The sequence below is a fragment of the Haemaphysalis longicornis genome, unplaced genomic scaffold (assembly GCF_048455015.1).
Source record: "Haemaphysalis longicornis isolate Haplotype H1 unplaced genomic scaffold, Haemaphysalis longicornis Haplotype H1 scaffold_2, whole genome shotgun sequence".
In the NCBI taxonomy this organism is placed as follows: domain Eukaryota; kingdom Metazoa; phylum Arthropoda; class Arachnida; order Ixodida; family Ixodidae; genus Haemaphysalis; species Haemaphysalis longicornis.
Genome location: NW_027526295.1, coordinates 129518901 through 129534557, shown reverse-complemented (window position 1 = coordinate 129534557; position 15657 = coordinate 129518901).

Here is a 15657-nt window from a genome sequence, read left to right as displayed (position 1 = left end):
TAAATTTTCCTCATTAATGCAGCCTGCTTACAAAACATAGACTTCGTTGCGCAATAGGCTTCCGCATGCCGGTCAGTCATGCGACACGTCCACAAGAAATACAATCCCGTCACAACAAACATCTCAAAGCGCACTCTGTTATTATCTCGAAAAGGTAAAAGCCCCTATTGTATGAGGGATAATGGCCATGTTCTCTTTAACAGTTTGCTGCCAAACAACCCTGAAAAAAAAACGCATCTCGGCACAATACAAATCTATGATCAATGGTTTCAGGTAGATTACATAAGCAGCAGTTGTAGGACCAAGAAACAGATATTCTTTTTTAGCCCAACCGCATTTTCACTGGGGGCGTTGATATAAGCAGTTTAAAGAAAAAAAACTCCCACCTCCCCTCGCGGGAACCACTGTGTAGATGCGACGCATAGGCGGAGCGCCGAAGGGACCTCTTTTTATAGCTCTCATAACGTTTAAGGGAGTGCGTGAGCCGGTCCCTGTCGATGACGACGTTGGCGTACTTGTAAAGCGGCGTGGACTCTGGGTGTTTGAGCCAAGCGTTGATTGATTGATTGATTGATTGTGGGGTTTAACGCGCCGACGCAACGCAGGCGATGAGGCGCGCCGTAGTGGAGGGCTCCGGATTAATTTTGACCACCTGGGGATCTTTAACGTGCGCCGAAATCTCGTACACACGGGCGTTTTTGCTTTCCGCCTCCATCAGAAAAGCGGCCGCCGCGGCCGGGAAACGAATTGAGCCAAGCGTGGATGTTGCTTCGCCGGAGAACGGCACACCGGTTATATGCGCAGCGCGCCCGAAGGAGAGGAAACCGCGGAAGAGAGTACTGCACATGCGCCGGCCCCAGCGCGTCTGCCGCGGCTATGACGCAACGTGCTGCGGCTATGACGCAACACAATCCAACACAATACACTTTAATCCAATCCAATCCAAATCCTATCCAAGCCAATAAAATCCAATCCCATCCAATCCAAGCCGAGCCAATCCAATGCCCCTCGCGAGAGAGTGTTCGCTATCGGAGAGGAGAGGGGGTGAGCGGCGGAGAGCGCAGCTGGCGCGGCGAGGAGAAAGGGGGAGGGGTGGACAACGCCGACGACAACGACGACGACGACGACGCTGGAGGGACAAGGCGAGTGAATCAGATGCTCTGCATCTAAAACTCCCACCTCCCCTCGCGGGAACCCCTGTGTAGATGCGACGCATAGGGGGTTCACGTTGTAGCGTTGGAAAGCGGAGGAACGGCGCTGGAACGATGGAGCGGAGCGGCGCAGGCACCGCGTTTTATAGCGCGCATAACGGTGAGGGGACGCGCTGGCGCCAGTGCGTCTGCCGCGGCGGCTATGACGCAACACAATCCAACACAATCCACTTTAATCCAATCCAATTCAAATCCTATCCAAGCCACTACAATCCAATCCCATCCAATCCAATCCAAGCCAAGCCAAGCCAAGCCAAGCCAAGCCAATCGAATCCAATCGAATGCCCCTCGCGAGAGTGTGTTCGCTATCGGAGAGGAGAGGGGGTGAGCGGCGGAGAGCACAGCCGGCGCGGCGAGGAGAATCGGGGAGGGGTGGACGCCGACAACGCCGGATGGATGCAGGGACAAGGCGAGTGAATGAGATGCGTTCGCATATAAAACGTTATTGCATTTGGCGGAAGATACAAACGCATGACACGCTTTGAAACACTGTTCGTACGGTGGCCTATCTGTGGCTGTCGATTAACCGGCACCGAGAATAGTTTATACAATGTCTACTACATTATTCGTTCAAACCGTCTTTGAAAAGGTAAACAGATATTGCAGGGAAACCGCGTGGTAAGAACGTGAAAAGTGTTGACAGCCTCCTTTAAAAAACTCCATGGCGGCTTTGCGCTAACCGCACCAGTGGAGACGTGCATAACACGTTAATGAATATTTTTTCTGATTTGAATAATGTTTATTAGAAGTGGGTAATGTGTCAATTTATAGAGGAAAAAAATTGAGGGAAGCGTGCATTCACGCGCAATACTTGAATGGCGAAGCTGTTGCAGGTGAACAATGTCGGGCGCATAGTTAAGTTTCAGCATCATTGTTTATTTGCATAGTTGCGGTGCTAGTAATTGTAGTCACATCCATTGAAAAGTTCTTTGGCTTCTTTGCGGTGAGCGGCGGATTCGAAGTTCTCCTCAGCATTGCAGACTTCCACCAGCTCTTCGCCATGGACCCGATGCAGCGGTGCCGGGACCTGCAAGTCTTTTAGCTATGTCTCCACTTACCCATAATGGCTTCTAGAGAATGCGGCGGCCGCGGTGACCTCTCCCAACCAGGGTGTCCGTAAAGATGGTCCTGTAGTTCGTTTCCCTGAAGTCCGGTGTCCATCAGGAACCCAATCGCCCGGGTTCCGGTTGATTTGGCAGGAGACTGGCAGGGAGATGGTGCTGAAGTTCTTGGAGACAGCGGTCGAATTGACGAACTCAAGGCATTGGGGTTGATTAAAGGAAACGAAGAGTTTATATGCAGCTATTTACAGTAGGAAAACTGGGTACATGAGTAATAAAGGAAAAACTTCAAACTTCATCTAGACGCTAGCTCCGAGTGCGCACAAATCACTAGAGCTCCTCAAGTTGGTCTAACCCTCCTATTCTCGGAGCGTACACAAACCGCTCGAGTAACGACGGCCGAGACTCTGTCTCGCCGCAAGATCCGTCTAGTTGCCCGGTACGGCCCTAAACCTCCGACGCGATCTTAACCTCTAGCCTAGGGGGCTCACAAATCCCAACCTAGCTTTAACGGTCGAGACTCCTTGTCCCGCCGGGAACTGCCCAGCTCGGCGTTCAAACAAGAACGATTTACAACGGCTAAGTTCGGCCTTATAAAACCTCGAGATCACCCTCTCTCGGAAACTCCCCTGTAGCTTTCGTACACGCGTAAGGGAGTGCCCAAATTCACGTAGACAGCTGTCACTCAGCACGCCACGGAATATTCAATGAGGCGCCACCATCTTTGGGTCAACGGCACGCTCGCAGACGAGCAGGTGCGTGCGACCCCGCGGGGTGAGAGAGAAAGACGGCGACAGTGCACGGTGCCGGCCGAGGCGCGTTAACAATGGTGTCTTACGCGGCGCGCGCTTGGACGCCGGTAATCCCACCACCTCCACACGTCGCGCAGACGGTTCCCGGACTCTGGCGGCGCCACCTGCTTTTTCAATGGTGGATTATCCCTGTGGTATGCGGTGGGCCAGACAATCCGTCTCCCGTGCGCGCCGTGATGAATTGGCGACGGCTGCAGCGTAGAATCTACAGTGCTGGGCCACCAGACAGAGCGGCGGGTTCTCACGCGCAGCCCGGGCGCCTGGCCGCTAATCTCATAAGTGGGCCTTACAGTATCCTTTAACCTTTAGCATTAGCACTGCAGTTTCTTGTTTAGATTCGCGTTAGCTCTTGAAGACAGCGCTGAAGTTTTTCCTTAATTTTTTGCTAAAGCCACTGTGTGAGGCGGGGTCTCGGTGGTCGCCTCGAAGCAAGCGCTCACGACCTGCACTCTATACCACATGGTGTGGGAGTGCCAGCTCAACCCCTCACTTTCCGCGATTTCTAACCCCTCGGTTGAGCAGTGGCAGGGAGAACTGGCCAACTCGAGCGCCGAAGAACAGCTTGGGCTCATTCACCGGCCTGGGACGGCTGGACGCTCCAACGGGTAGGGGTCCTGGACTAAGGAAACCGACCACTTGGCTCTTTTTTCTTTAATAAAGTTTACTCTCTCTCTCTCTCTCTCTCACGAGCGCTGGGCACTTTCTATTTCTCCTTGGGGTTTGTGCCAGTTTTTTTTGTTTTGTTAAAGCTAATGCGCGTGCCGGGGACGCTCGGCGCTGTCCGCGGGGCACGCACTCGCCAGCGCTCGGCATTTTCTAGGTATTTGCTCCGGCAACGTTGTACTTACGGCTTGTACAAAAATACGCTGATAAAAACGAGACAGAAGTTAGTGCGATGCGTTACCCAACACCTCCAGACACTAATGGAAGAAAAAATTATACCAGGCATATATGTTCACATTCAGACATCCAAACAAAACTCGTAAATACTATGTAGTGCTTTAATTTTAGAATGCACAGAATGAAGTAATTTCAGTATATAAACATGCTTTGAGGCAAGGAGGACATCACAAACCTGCTAACGCGTATACACCGACAGTAATCGCCCATCCATGGCTGCGAGGCCCGCTTCACTTTGTGCTCAAATGACCACTGCGTCCCAGTGTTTCGTGTTTTGTGCAAACGCACACCTAGGTACTGAAGTGGGACACCAAGTAATACCCGAGAATGTGGATTCTTTCATTCCCCATTAACCCAACCTAAATCACTGGGTTTTTTCTATATTCATAGCCTCTGCCGACGCACCACAAAACTTACTGGTCAATATAAGCGGTTTTATAACTCTCCTGTTACCAGCTCAAAAATAATGCAATGTCATCCGCGTAACCAAGAACTTCAACTCCGCATGATAACGCGGTAAAACCCCGTACCCTTTGGCACTGCTGAATGCTAAGGTGCAGAGGTGCTACAATGCAAAAAACACTGGTTAAAAGGGGCAGCCCTGTCCAACAGGCGACTTCATCGCGACCGACTTAGACAGAACGTGGTTAACAAGTCATGTGGTGCACTGTTTGTTTGTTACAAAGCTCAATGTCTTTATAGAATATATCACATACGTTTATCACGGCCAAAAGTGCGAATACAACATCTTGAGAATCAAGGTCAAATGCTTTTGGAAGGTACATTTGGATAAGGGCCACCTGCATTGCCGAATGAGGCGCACACTCCCATATTGAAGCGAGCAATGTGTATATTTGCTTGAATACCTCTATTCTGAATACGGGAAGTTTGCTAAGATCCAACTAAACTAGAGATGGCAATTTGAACACAACTAGATACATTTTTGCAAAAAAAATTGTTTGACGAAACCTGTTTTATTTGCATCAAAAACATTCAGTCAACGGAGAAATTGAACATGGGTATATATTCACGTCTATTTGGTTACAGGCAGGCAGATTCAGGTGAGGAGGATGCTATCTGCTGCAACTTGTTTCCTGATATATTATTTGCAATTTATTCGTGCTGCTTCTGTTTGCGTCCAAAGGAAGACAGGGTGGTAGGGAAGAAACCTCAATGGTGAAAAGAACCGGTGGCGGAAAAACAGTAACACAAGTATGACAAAAAACAAAAAAACTGCGAAGCTTTCGAATATTTCGGACTGGCGTGCTCCCCTACTTAAAGGTAATCTAATTGAGACAGCATTGAGAGCCTTATTACGAAGGAAAAACGCTAAGGAGGCTGAGTTCCGTTTCAACCTGGATGGTTGCGCAGTTACACGTAAAAACAACGCTTATAATAATTGAAGGCTCACACATCCAAATGTCCCGCGAAAAGCGTCTCGCTTTAACGAAGGCGAAGCGCCTGAGACTCCAACCTGGTTACTGCCTTCATAGGCGCCTATAGTGTTCTATTTCCTTTTATTTGAAAGCTATCGTGGCACGGCAGCTGAGTGGAAAGGCCTGGCACAGCTCTCTATCCGAGTAGGGTGACCCGAGTGCGCTCGCGCTCTCCCTACCGTCTTCTGGACGAAATGTCGCCACGCAGGCTTCGGGGTGGAAGCACACTACCCAGCATCTACTCGGGTCCGCCATAGGCTCCGTGCACTGGTGTTTCGAGCGCGACCGCAGCGCCACCGAACACCGTCCGCGTACGCGGCAGAGAATCCACAGTCGTTGCGAGAAAGTCGAGCTAGTAATGCGTATATTTGTGTTCTCTTGGGCGTATAGTACACGGCTCGTGCAGGACTTTCAAGAACGCCGCGAGCAGGCTACCAAAAAAATAATTTCGCTCAGTTCCCTTGAAATGAAGACGAAAGGCGACAGCGATGAGCCCACGCAGTGGTACGTGCAATGTAAACGACGCCGATCGACTTCTGGCCATAAACATTTGTTTTGCTGTTTTGGGACTGGGGTTTTTTTTTCTGCGCACGTCCGCTATCAGCTTCGGTGGGGACCTGCGACAGCCAGTGCGGGACGAAATGCGCATAGGCAACGCGATCTTCGTCGGGAAAAGAAACAGCGCGCCAGCATACACCCCAACAATCTTCTCAGCGTGCTACGGCATGTCAGGTGGAGTAACACTTGGCTTTTTTTGTCACTGAGCATCTGCCTGCCCAGGCATTTTGGTGTTACGTTTCGCTGATGTCTCAATATTCCATTGGCTTGATTTCTCTTCTGGGTTACGATGCTCATCGCTGCTTACCTTTTCCAAGTGTTCATGCGAAGCTCCAGCCCACGCGGCAGCGGCGGCTTGCTTTGACGCAGATGTCTCGGCAAACTCCATACGACTGACATTTCGTTGACTGTGACAGAGGAAACACACGTGCTTATGTCTGGTGAAGGTGGGAAGTAGCTGCCCGATGTTAGCAGTTATGAGTTGACGAACCTAGCAAGTGCATCAGCATGTTTACACGAGCCGTGGCACCCGGCCTTGCGCGTGCAGAGTCGCTGAAATCTCTATAAACCACCGTGATGCGTGCACCTGGTGTTTACAACATAACTTAGAAATGCCTTTATCTAAAATTCGCAGCCCAAACCTGCTATGTGATCAACACCGTCTCTGGAAAGATCGGACGGTTGCGTCGTGCTCGCTAGCTCTCCCCGGACGCAGTAAACATCGTTTGGGGCGTGTGCACGTGGCTGAAGACCACATTTCACGGTTTTCTTATTTAAAAAATTCCAATATTTCCCCGCTCTCTAAAACTGTTAAAACGAGCGCGCTGGTTTGAGCAATGACACGTCGCACCGCAGCGCGGGCAGTGAGAGGACAGCGCGCTGGCGATGTCAACAACATCCGTAAAATGCCGCCAGTAAACGGTGGTGGCGCTGGGTGTTAAGGCGCCGTTGTCGCCACCATACCAGTGCACGGAGCCTATCGTGATTGTAGAGCCAGAGTGAGCACGAATTTGCAGAGCCCCGGGATACTAGGCAGCGGAGACCCGAACATTGTATGTCCCAACGAACGCCGAGAAAACACTGCGCCTCGTCCCAGAAGTAACACCCAGTGTTGCATTCTAGATACACGTGCTCCACCGTCTCCCTCTTGCAGCGCGCAGCAAAAAGAAGCCACGTTCCTCTTGCCGTGACACCACCGGTAACACGCCAATGTAGACGGGAAAAAAAGTTCTTGGAACCAGTCGAAATCGGGAGGGACATGACCCGTTTAAAGGGGCCATGAAGAGAAAACACAAGTTTGGTTCATTCAAAAGACTGCCTCGTTAGGGTCATACTGACATCACATACTGACAGTAGTTCAGAGAAGATAGACATCCCACCAGTAATGACCGAAGAAGTAAGGAAGGCTTTGAAAGAAATGAAAGGGGGCAAAGCACCTGGTGAGGATCAGATAACAGCAGACCTCTTGAAGGATGGCGGAGAAATTGTACTTGAAAAACTGGCAAACCTGTATACGCAATGCCTAATGGACCGCAATGGTACCGGAATCTTGGAAGAACGCGAACATCATCCTAATCCATAAGAAAGGCGACATGAAGGACTTGAAAAATTACAGGCCGATCAGCTTACTGTCAGTCGTCTACAAGGTATTTACCAAGGTAATCGCTAACCGAATCTCTGCAACCTTAGATTTCAGTCAACCTAAAGAACAAGCAGGGTTCCGTAAAGGTTATTCAACAATGGACCATATTCACACGATCAATCAGGTGATAGAGAAGTGCGCTGAGTATACTGAACCCCTATATATAGCCTTCATAGATTATGAGAAAGCATTTGACTCGGTCGAAACCCTAGCAGTCATTCAGGCATTACGGAACCAGGGGGTCGATGAGCAATATGTAAGAATACTAGAGGATATCTACAGTGGGTCTACAGCTACCATCATCCTCCATAGGGAGAGCAGTAAAATACCTATAAGGAAGGGTGTCAGACAAGGAGACACAATCTCTCCAATGTTATTTACAGCATGCTTAGAAGAAGTATTCAGAACGTTGGATTGGGAACAGGTGGGAGTAAGGGTTAATGGAGAATACCTCAGCAACCTCAGATTTGCTGATGACGTTGCCTTGCTAAGTAACTCGGGGGACGAATTGCAAAGCATGCTTTCCGCACTGGGCGACCAGAGTAGAACCGTGGGCCTGAAAATTAATATGCAGAAAACTAAAGTAATGATCAATAACCTCGGGACAGCACAGCAGTTTGAGATAGGTGGCGAGGCAGTGGAAGTGGTAAGCGAATATATCTACTTAGGCCAAGTTGTGACCCCATATCCCAACCATGAGGCAGAGATAATTAGAAGGATCAGAATGGGGTGGGGTGCATATGGCAGATATTCTCAGATATTGAATAGCAGCCTACCATTGTCGCTGAAGAAGAAAGTGTATGACAGCTGCATCTTACCGGTACTCACCTACGGGGCAGAAACTTGGAGGCTCACTAAGAGAGTTCAACTTAAATTGAGAACGACTCAGCGGGCAATGGAGCGGAAAATGATAGGTGTAACATTAAGGGACAATAAGAGAGCAGAGTGGGTCAGAGAGCAAACTGGTGTTAAGGACATATTAGTAGAAATTAAGAAGAAGAAATGGACGTGGGCAGGGCATGTAATGCGAAGGCAAGATAACCGCTGGTCATTAAGGGTAACAGAGTGGATCCCTAGAGAAGGCAAGCGTTGCAGGGGGCGGCAGAAAGTTAGATGGGCAGATGAGATCAAGAAGTTTGCGGGGATAAATTGGTCACAGTTGGCACAGGACCGAGGTAATTGGAGAATAATGGGAGAGGCCTTTGCCCTGCAGTGGGCGTAGATAGGCTGGTGATGATGATGATGATGATGATGACATCACTTTTAACGTAAACTTCGCTCAAATAAGCTATATAATTAAGAAAAAAGAGAATGGCCATGTGATTCAATAGCTCATTTCCCGCAACAGAACCTATGATGTCATACCAGACAGCTCTGCGATTGGTGGAAGGCGGCAAAAGCAAACGCAACTTAGGCACAATATATAAGCTTGCCGAACGAGCTATTTGCGCTTAATTTAGGGCAAATTCTTTTCAAAGCTCTAAAAATGGTGGGACAAACAGTGGGAGTTACGACAGCACACGTAAACATAGAAGTACCAATGCGTACTGCTGTTGGTACTGCGCGCACTATGCTTGGTTTAGCTGTACAGGTCTGCGGGGCTTCTGGATTGTTTCAGACGACACCGGCCGATTGACGCAAGCGGCGATGTCTTACGTAACCGTATTTGTCGAGCGAGCACCATGTTTCACGAAACCATTGCCTCAATGAGCAAAAGAAGCCAGGTACGAATACGTTCACAAACAATCCAAAGGCAGAAAACGGCTTGCTGCGGTGTGGTAGCGCTATCCAGGTTCACTAACGGTAAACATGGCCCTGTGATATCATGGCAGACCATGAAAACGCAGGATTTAGAACGGAAATTAAAATTCTAACTTGAAATATTTTCTCAGTGCATAAAGCATCGTTTGCATTCGGACAAGCGCTGGTGGCACTATAAAACACGAAATATTTCGAATAACATAAACTTGTGTTTTTTCTTCATGGCTCCTTTAAAGGGACACTGAAGTGATATGTAAACATTGCGGGATTACTAGCGCAAATTGTAGTCCGGAGTCCCCAGGCCATGTTTCGACCACTCTAGGCGCGTTTACGCGATTTTATTTAGTAGAAAAACTAATTCGAAAATGCTGTCCTCCTCTCTTTACGCTCGCCCATTTTCTGTGGCGTTTTCGTGTGACGTCAGGAGGGGATGAGGTGGCAATTGGCTGGCTGCGCTACTGCACGGCTCCCCGGCCTTCAGACAGAGTCAGTCGGCCCAGCGTTTCGTCCGCCGGCCGCCGGCGGGTCGTCGCAATCAAGGAGGTTAAAAAAAATTGCTTGGTCGCAATTCGTTCGCTTAGTTGAAACGAAGCCAGGACACGTTTGTGAATGGAAGAATGTGCCTTTCTTCACTTGGTTTGTTTGTACACTGTATCTAGCTCCAAGTCAAGGTCGCTTCACACAGGCGCTGCACAAGCGCACATGCGACGCTTCGCTGACTGGCACACCAGTAGGAAAATATAAGGCCTCTTGAAGGCGGGAGAAGAGTCAGCGAAGTTAATATAGGTACTAAATAAATAAAATTAACTGATATTTTTACCGTAGAGCGTAAAACTAGGGCGCGGGAAGCACTTTTTTGCGCTGGGCGAACAAGAACAGCGGTCAGCAGCACGACTACGCATCTGCGAACGCTTTTCCGTCTACGAAATGCAATTGCTAGACGTGAGCTACTGTGGAAACTCGGGCGACGCTTACTGCACGAGCGCAGTACAGCAAATAGTCACCTAAGCTGCTTGAAATGCCAAAACTAAATAAAAGTGTAAACCGGTTGTGCAATATATACCCTATATTAGAAAGGCCTGCGGATCCGGCTTCGTGGCCGAGTGGGCTGAGGCGTTATGTAGTTCACTGCAAATGTTTTGCAAGTCACAAGTTCGAATCCCCGCGGGTACGTGCTTTTTTTTTGTAAGTTAACTTTTATGTTTTCCGCCGATGTTTTCTATATTGAGTTCACCTTTTTTTGGGCCGCAACGTTCATGTCTACACGATCTAGTTCACAAAACACGCGCAGGCTGGCACTGGCGCGCTAGCGAGTTCTCGTTGGCGTGCTGTTGCCATAAGCACCGACTGCTTGCAGGCAGTGGGCACAGGCCAGAATGAACAGACCCTTGGCCTGGTGCGAACACGCTTTTTACGATACAGGCATGAGGGAGGCAAGCTCCAAATATGGGGGAAAAGCGCATGACATTTGGGCGTCTGCGGGTACGCGGAGGGCGTTCATGCACTGCGTAGGTCTCGGCTAGTGAATGCTACGACTACAAGCCGTCCTGGGAGGCTTATCTTGTGCATTTTACAGCCGCCAACATGGCAGAAGCGCGGTACGATGATTACTGAGATATTGAGAATGCCCATCCAACAACGCCATTGGTTATGTTTTACAGAACCGAAACCGAAACCGAAACGTGTTTGATTGCTAACCTTGGGCATCGTCCAATCACGGCGCCCCTCCTCTCAACGTCACTGCCTTAGTTGGTGCGGCCGCCGCAAACCGCGCATGGTAGTTTTTCTTCTTTCGCGCTTTGTAAAATAATTACCGATTTGTCAACCGGATAAACGATGAAAAGTGTGCTAATTTGAGCCAGTCTACGCAGTGCAAACAAAAACGGGAGCTTGACAAATTCACTTCAGTGTCCCTTTAAATACGCCCCGCTAAGCCGCCCCGTCTGGTGGTTGTCGGTAGGGGGGTTGGTGAAGGAGCTTTTCGAGCAGGTGGCGGTAGAAGCGATTCGGGTTACTTGTAAGAAGGTAGTCCCGCGGGAACATCTATTCTACCGCGCAGTGAGCGGAAGACTAAATAAACCGGGCCATCTCCGCAAACGTGAAGCTTGGGTAAAGGGGAAACATGCAATGTATAAGTGTATTCAAAGATGGTAAGTCTCTTGCCACACGGCGTACGGTTATATATGTGACATCCCAATTACGGAGACAGAGAAGTGAAATTCGAAACGGAGAACAGCAAATTTTAAAGTTAAAGCCCGTACGAAAATAAATAGAAGCAAGGAAGCATGTGCTAACGAAAAAAATTACACCATCTTCCCGTACGGGAACCCCGAGTAGTATGCAAAGCAGCCATGGGGTCGATTCAAGTGCCAATTAGTTTTCAGTTCGTCGTTTCCGTTAGGTTGAGGTACGTAACTACCGATATATTTACAGTTTGGTTTGCATGGTAACTACCACACTTTTCACTTACCGGAACTACGAAAGGGGAAGTTGTGTTGAGCCCATGGCTGTTTCGCATACTACTCAGGGTTCCCCTACGGGAAGATGGTGTAATTTTATTAGATGCGACGGGGCTATGTCCCTCCCTTGTCGTTGTTGCGCCGTCCACACCCCCACTGCGCATGCTTGGCTTGCTGAACGCCCGGTGGTGTCTTACCCTTTAATGGCTCCTGGAGCAACAGTGTTACCGGTGTCTTCCTGGGCCGGCCCAAGATGAGCCGAGCATGCGCAGTGGGGGTGTCGACGGCACCACAGCAACGGAGGGTGAGATGCTGGAGCATAGGCCGGCAAACTCACTCATGAGTGCACTCACGCACCCCCAACTCACCACTCACAAGTGAGTGCTGAGTGAGCCTCATTGTCGTTTTGGCCTGGTGAGTGCGAGTGCGAGTGCGTGCGAGAGCCACTCACGGTGAGCCCCGTTCACCACTCGCGAGTGCGAGTTCCACTGGCGGTGAGCCACGCTCAGCACACGCGAGTGCGAGCACCACTCGCGGCAAGGGAAACTCGCCACTCGTGAGTGCGAGTTCCACTCGCGGCGAGCCCCGCTCAGCACTCGCAAGTGGGAAAGCCGCTTTCAGTAAACCGCACTCACCACTTTCGAGTGCGAGTTCCACTCGTGGTGAGCCCCTTGGTCTTCCACCCGAGGGGCAGCAGAGCACGCAAGTCGACACCACCGCTCACCTTGAATGGCCAGTCTCTTCCGTGGTGCACCACGGCCAAATATCTGGGGCTCCTGGTCGACTGCAAGTTGTCCTGGATACCTGCTGTGAAGGTGCTCCGGCAACGCACAATGTGGGTCCACCAGGGCGTGCGGAGGTTGTTGGCGCGTGGTCAAGGCTGCACACACACCGTGGCCCTCCGGGTGTTAAACGGTATGGCGTCGTCCGCGGTCCTCTATGCTCTGCCTCTGGTGCAACTCAAGCCGCACCGGTGGGAGGAGTTGGAGGTGGATCAGCGCCGGGTTATCCGCCTTTGCCTGGGCCTTCCGAGCAGATCCCCGGTGGCGGCGACGTACACGGAGACAGGTTCCTGGCCAATCCAGATACGGGCCCTGCAAGTGGGGCTCCACCACATTCACCGCCTGCAGGGCACACCGGACGGCGCGGCACTCCTCCAGCGCTACCGTAGCCGGCCCAAGTCTCGCATGGGCATGCTAATTAGTACCTACGAGAGCCATATGGAGCTTGCCGCATCGGCCCCGCCTGGAGCCACCACTACCAGGCACGGGGCAGGCTCTACGCATCGCCAACACATTGCCGGGGGTCCGTGGCAAGTGGTCCACTCCACCCCAGGCCACCTACCAAGAGGTGGCCGCCCTGCTACAGGACGACGCTGCCGGACTTCTCCAGGTGTACACGGATGGCTCCGTGCAACAGTCGACGGGCAGAGCCGGAGCTGCCTGCACGGCCCTGAAACTTGGCACCAGCCGGGTGTGCAACCTCCCCTTCCCGGCCTCATCCACCTACGCAAAGCTGGCTGGACTCCACTTGGCCGCAGATCTTCTTCTAGAGCAGGGGGCCCATGACCGAGGGGCCATCCTCCTGACTGACTCTCCGTCTGCCCTCCTCCGTCTAAGAGCTGCCGACCAGCCAGCCAGCTCCAGTGGCTATGGGTAGCGGTCGCTGGCGGCCAAGCTCCATGCAGTGGAGTCCCAGGGGTGTCCAATGCGACTTCACTGGCTACCATCGCACGTGGGCATCACGGGCAACGAGGTTGAAGACGCCCTGGCCAAGGGCGCTGCTCGCCAGGCAGGGGTACCAGCCTCTCGGGATGTGGTGTCATTCGACGCTGCAAGGACTATCCTGTTCCGAGTGGTGGAGGGTCAACATTCAGATGCTCGTGTGTTCAGTGGTCAGGCCCCACGGCTCCTGCCCGGCCGCATCAGTAGAACACCCGGACGCTCCTACTTCGCCTGCGGCATAATTGCTGCAACGTGGGAGCCCGCCTGCACCACCAGGGCCGCCGGGCGTCCCCCACCTGCGCCGACTGGCCAGAGCCCGAGACGCTCGAGCACTTACTGTGCTCTTGCCGCCAGCACGACACCGCGAGAGAGGAACTCCGGACCGCATTCCAGCGACTCGGTGTACCAAGCCACAAGCTGGAAGACTTCCTGTTCCCCACGGGATCGGACGCTTTACGACGGGAGGTCGTCCAGCACCTCCTCAACTTCCTAGTTGTGACAAGACTAGTGCAGCGCTTGTAGCCATCTCGCCTAGGACGAAACGAACGCTACATAGACTGTGCCCCACTGTCTTCCTTCCTTCCTCTGTCTCTCTTCCTATCCTTCCCTGGACTGGGTTGTATGAGGGTGAACTCCCCGACTGAGTTCAACAATATCCCCAGCTCTTTTCTCTTCCCTTATTTCTTAATAAATCACCCCCCCCCGTTGACCACTCGCGAGTGCGAGTTGCACTCGCCGTGAGCCCACTCACCACTCGCGAGTGTGAGTTCCACTCGCGGCGAGCTCCGCTCACCACTCATGAGTGGCGAGTGAACGCGCGCTTCTTGCGCGTTGTGCGGGGCTTACCGCGGTGAGCATCACTCGCTGTTGGCATTCGTCGCAGGAGCCGCTTGCTGTGGTAATTGGTGCTGGTGATACCCACTCGTACGCACTGCCACTAGTTAATGGAACGACTGCCTTTAGCTTTGGGAATATGTGGCTACTCCCCTTTATAATTAAGGCACCCTGGAACCAACTCTCCAGTGACCTGTTGATTAAGGAATACGATTTAGATGGACGTCTGACGCCATATTGCGCTGATACTCTCACCGTCATGACTCATTGAGGGGCTGTTGCGCGCACTCTCGCCGAATGATGTTTCTGGCTCGCAGCGTTTTGTGCTGAAATTAGTGTCGGTAACGTCGTCGCAATAAAGCGATTGCACTTTCCTGTGCAATCGTGTACCGTGGTCTAGTGCCGTAGTACTTGGTGTACATAATTGGCAGGCTTGCTGCAGCTGTCAAATGGCCGGCTGTTCTGAAGCGCAAATTGTGAGTGCCCGTAATCGTTTGAAAAGCTATCGCAGATTTTCACAGATCCGCGTATCAGGATGGCCAAACGGTTCGGATGGGCGAGTTGCGGGTTGTCGAAGCAGTAGGTCATTTTCGAGGCCTTTGGCGTATTAAACCTATCAGTATTGGTCATTACTTGTTACGGCGGCGCTCTGTTATGATACTCGCTTCACGCGGACTTCGTCGTCGTCCGCATGCCGATGGCGTAGGGGTACTGTGACCCATGAGTGGTGTGACGAATGGTAAGCATTCTCGGCAGTCGGAGAGCGTAATTTGTGAGTGGGTGAGTGAGTGAATGAGTGCGTGCGAGCGTGCGTGCTTGTGCGTGTTCACGTGAGTGCGTCTGCATGCGTGTGCGCATGCATGCGAATTCGTATGTGTGTGCGTGCGCGCGCGTGTTCAAGTGCGTTGGTGTGTGTGTGCGTGCATGTGCGTTTGTGTGCGTGTGCTCGTGTATGTGTTCGTGTGTGTTACGTGCGTGTTCGATCTTGTGTGCGTGCGTGCTTGCGTGTGCATGCGTGCGGTTGTGTGTGTGCGAGGGTGCGTGCGCGTGCGAGCATGCGTGCGTGTGCGTGCGTGTGTCCGATCACTTATTCTTTCCGTTATTTCGTATAAACTTTCGACGTGAACTTGTCTCAGTGCCCGGTGCGGGCGCATGACGGTGTAGTTTAGGTTCAAGCTGCGGTTTTGCTTTGCGGCAGGCTGGCGCTGTTTAGGGAGGGGGACGGGAGGGAGGCGGGCGCCAGACAACTCGTCTTCATG